Below are 5,195 nucleotides of genomic sequence, written 5' to 3'. Positions count from 1 at the left end.
AAGGCTGTCTGGGTTCCGGCAGGAACTAGTTCTGGACGGCGAAGCCCTGCCGGATAGATGACACCGTATTTGTGCAACTCTGTAGAGAGATCGTAGTTTCGGTCTTAGTTCGTGAGTGCCTCCCGAAGGGCTGTCCGTGTGACCGTCCGAGTTTCGAAGGTCCTCCCGAAGGGCTGTCCGAGTGACCGTTCGAGTTTCGAAGGGCTGTCCGCGACACCGTCCGGGGGGCTGTTCGACCGCCTCCCGGAGGGCTGTCTGAGGAGCAGATGAGGGTATACGTCCTCGCGGTTGGGAGGTTGTAAATCCTAGCTGCGGGGAACTGCACCGCCGATCGTCATCGACTCTACTTCCCGTTGTGCTACGAGTCGGTAACGAAAAAGATCAAACCATGTATGCAGTCTCCATAGTGGTCCTGGGCTGGTGCGTAGGTCGGAAATTTTTTGTTTTCTGCTGCGTTCCCCTACAGTGGCATCAAGAGCCGTGTTATGCGTAGATGCAGGTTTTGATCTAGAATACATGGAGATGTATGGGTATTGCATAATATAATTAGGTAGTAGATGAGAGCTATTGCTGAAAATTATTTATGCGGGTGACAGATGAAATCTGTTACCCGAGGTTCTTGTTGCTTCCCTAGAATTTGCATTTGCTCAATCTCGAGACAGCATGGTGGAATTTGACAAAGTTCTGGCAATCCGTGATCCTGATTGATCATGGAAGTACTATCAGTTCTTTGGGTTCTGCCGTAGTCAAAAGAAAGATGAAGTTCGCAGATGAAAGGGCATTGCAGATATGATCTGCACGGGGGTCATGCATATGATGAAGTTTAGTATGGGGCTCGAGATTTAATTATCCCGTGTTTCATACACCCCGAGATGTTAATCTAGCAACCTGAATAATCATACTTGATGATAAAATGTTGGTAGCTGCGGTTTAAGTCAAAACCTTAGAAGCCACATAAAATAAATTTTGCATAAACCGATTAGAGGCGTCTAACTTGGTTTTGCAGGATGTGCATGTGATGTGGTATAGCAGTGCTCATACTAATTCGATTATGTATGAGATGACTATATGATGTAATTTGATTAACATGACCTGCGTGTCATGATTCGGCATGATGGCTGGAGCCATATGATTGCACTTTAATGACCTGTGTGTCAACCTTGTTGTAATGCATTATTTTGTTAGCTATAGAGATAGCAATATTATCTGGTGCATCGACAAGGTGGTGGCAATCTTCGCGAAGGTGAACACCGACGCGAATGCCGAAGACGAAGAAATGAAATACTTCTCCGTCAGAAAGGGCTATACCATATCATGCTATTATGAATTGCCTGAGATGTTTATCCCTTATGATGCACCCTTCTTTATTGCGCGGTAGTCGCTTTTTATTAGGGTGATCTCTCACTTAAAATATCAAAGTAGTTAGTGTTCACCCAAGTGTAGCACCGTCTGAAATTCGTATCTTTTCGGGGTGCGCCATGTACACATGAGCACGAACGAATCGAGAGGAATGAGGCGGGTGAGGTCAGACCTCGCAGCAAGATCACTTGGTTGTCTTTGACGTTCAGGCAGGAGAGTCCTGAGCGCGGAACACGCCCATCGAAAGATGAACAAGAATCACATAGAGATGTGATCGGCAAGTTGGCCTACCGATTGAAATTCGTGTCATCAGTGATGAACCCGTCAATGGCATCGAATAGAAATATGGATCTTGAATCACTCTAAATCAATTATGAGAGATATTGATTTGAGTGGGAGCGCACTGTTGAATTAACATGTTTAATTCTCAATGCAATTAATTATGAACACTGTCTAAGTGTTTCTTGCATAATAGTTGTAGAATAATGGCTCGCGATTCCACTTTCCCTGTTAAAATTGAATAGCTGCTAAATATCTGGTTAAAACTTTACGATTGGTACCGTAATATGAGGATTGTCCTCAAAAGTGCCGAGAAGGACTTTGTCCTATCGCATCCTTTCCGTATCCTCCCGCTAATGCTATGGATCATGTGACTCTCGTCCTTTGATCCAAAAGCTAGAATTCTGTTACGGTCAAGTGGAATATGTTTGCTTCCATGAAACCCAAACTTCGAAAGTTGGGATAGTTATATGATATTCATGGAACTGAAAATTATTTTCAGATACAAACAAAGCAATGTTTGTTTGCAAGTATTAGTAAAAGTGTTTACTATGCATTTGACTGTTGGGAAAGGGATCCAGAAGAACGCCTGTCATATAATGAAAGGTGAATAAAACAACAACTTAAAGAGAAAGGAAGTGTCCAAAGGGTGTTAGTATGACTTACACGCCTAGGAAGTCCGGGGCTAATGCCACTCTTAAGTTGGGTGCTTCTTCTGAGAGTAGGAGAAATACTAAAAGTTAAACTGCTAGAAGTATGAAGGCAAAAGGAAAGAAGACTGGAATATCCAGCTCATGTATGAATGTCATACAAGTTTTTGATGTATAGAAGGCTGGTCAAAGATATAGTTCTTGCGAATTATGGTTAAACATGTTAATCACTAATTCTTGGGTATTGTGAGTTCATCACAAAAATGCCCGCTCGATTGCATTCTGTTGCAACTCGATGTAAGAACTACTATGGCCTGAAAGACTAGCTAGAAATGAGGTTAAGGTATACACAGGGAACATAGTAAATGTTACTATACCTTCCATCGGTGTATTGCCGTCTGTATTTATTTTCATAATTCATTTAGAGTTTTAGAAACTCTATCCCATTGCATAAGGCATCTTGCAAGAAGGTTGTTCATAAGAGAACTTTTTATGTTCGATGTTATGAATAACACAAGGGCCATACTTTCATTATGAATGAGATGTATGTTATGAATATTGATAATAATACAATACCTCTGGGTTTACTTTCATAATTCATTTTAGAGTTTCATACACTCTAGCCCATTGCACAATGTTTGTTGCAAAAGAGTTGTTCATAAAAACAACAATTGTTGTTAAGTATTATGAATAACATAAAGGCCATACTTCCATCATCGATGGGACGTATGTTATGAATATTGAGGGTAATATGATACATCCATAACACTGACGCTAAATGTCGCAAGACTAAAAGAATACCACACAAGTGTGGCACTACATTTGGTCACATTGGAGAAACCCGCATGGAAAATTCCATTATGATGGATTTTGAAGTCTTTTTGATTTTGAATCATCTGACACTTGCAACTTTCCTCCGAAAAGTGAAGTGACTAAAATACCGTTCACAGGCCATAAGGAACGAACAACAAACTTATTAGTGATCATACATTTGATGTGTGTAGTCCGATAAGTGTTGTTAGTGGTGGATTTATTTATCTTCAGAAATGACTCAAGTAGATATATGGATATTTACTTCATGAGACGTAAGTCTGGATCTTTTGAAATCATTCGAAAGGTTCTCAAAAATGAAGTAGAAGTTATTGTAACAAGAAAATTATGTTTCTGCAATTTGATTGCACAAAGGAATATTTGAGTTACATGTTTAGCGAATGTCTGATGAGTTGTGGAAGGGGTTTCATAAACTTGCACCTCCCAGAACACCACTGCAAGTGGAAAGTCCGTGGAGATGTAATCAAACCATTTATGACATGGTAAGGTCAAAGATGACATAAATAAATTTGCCATTATCCCTTTTAAAGTGATGCTTTAGAGACTGCGGCTTTTACACTGAAAAGAGCTACATCGGGTCTGTTGAAATGAAGCCATGGTATGGTACGCCCAACCATGTTATATCTTTTCTTAACATTTGGAATATGGGGCTTGTGTAAAAGGTTACAAACCTATTCCAAATCAGACAAGTGCTACTTTGTAGGTTATACCAAAATGTTGGGTATTCCTCCCTCACTATACCGAGGCAAATAGTTTTGCCGCGAAACGGTGTGCTTTTAAAGAGAATGGTTCTTTCTAAAAGGTGAGTGGGAGAATAGTGCAACTCGACGAGATAAACAGTATCTTCATCAGATCAAAGGAAAGAGACCTTGGAAGAAATTCCAGAGTTTCCTACTGCGACTGATACAGAAGTCTCTACAATAAAATGTATGAACTTCGGTCGAACTTGCAGCTGAACCACGTAGGCAAGGCTCGTGCAAACCTCTCAGGTGCGCAAACGAGATATTGTTGTTAGACAACATTATACCTACAATACACAAGGAAGCGTTGATGGGCCCTGACTCCGGAATTGGCTAAATGCCAATACAACCCGAGTTAGTTTCCATATAAGTGATTCAAGATTAAAACCTTGATACACCTTTCGGAAGACTTAGAATCTAACGAATATTTATGGAACTTAAAACTGATACAGATAAAATGCTTTATCCATAAAGCTCGACTTGTTGAAATAATACGATGAGGTTGTTTTCATCGTAGCGATGCTTAAAGTCGGTTCGGGTTGAACTAGCAATTAATACATATTTCAATCATGAGATATGAAACATGGATGATAAAAGGATTTCCATCTGATGGAAATGAAAGCTAGGACTTGTATATGATACAGTCCAAAGTAATTTGTCGATCCATAGGATGCTAGTAGGTATGCAAACTTCAGAGTTCCAGCAATGGACAGAAGAGAGCAAAATTGAGTTGGAATCTTCGTGTTTTGATGAAATGGTCAAAGGGGTTTTGACTTCATCAATGGGTAACGAAGATGCTTGTAATTCAAGAAAGTAAGTGGGAGCGTAATAATATTTCTAAAAACCTTATGTGCTTGGCACATTGGTAATTGGAAATAAATTTCTTGACACAAATTAGGACTTCATTTGAAAATAGTTTTTCGATGAAGTGCTTAGGCTAAATAGCCTCAATATTAGGCATGATGATCTATGGAGATAGATTTACCTAATGGGGCTAAGCAATGAATACATATTTACAAGATGCTAAAACCTTTTAGCATTTAAAACGCCAAGGAGTGATTCTTGCCAAAGTCACATGGAAAGAGTTTTTGCAAGACTCGGTGTCCCAAAACACTGATGAGTAAAATACATGATGCAGATTCCACACACTTTTGTGTTTGGATTAATCATGTATTCCATGGTATGTAAAACAACCAGATATGTCCGATACTCCCAAGGTGTTGCGAGTATGGATACCAAAGTGATCAAATTACTGATCATGGGACAACGGTGAAAGATGTCACAGAGTACTAGAGTAAGTACTGATGACATGGTTTTCTCGCAAGCAGAGATCATG

This window comes from Triticum aestivum, chromosome 4D, assembly GCF_018294505.1.
Source record: "Triticum aestivum cultivar Chinese Spring chromosome 4D, IWGSC CS RefSeq v2.1, whole genome shotgun sequence".
In the NCBI taxonomy this organism is placed as follows: domain Eukaryota; kingdom Viridiplantae; phylum Streptophyta; class Magnoliopsida; order Poales; family Poaceae; genus Triticum; species Triticum aestivum.
The sequence above is the reverse complement of the archived record's forward strand: the minus strand, read 5'-3'. Positions refer to the sequence as shown.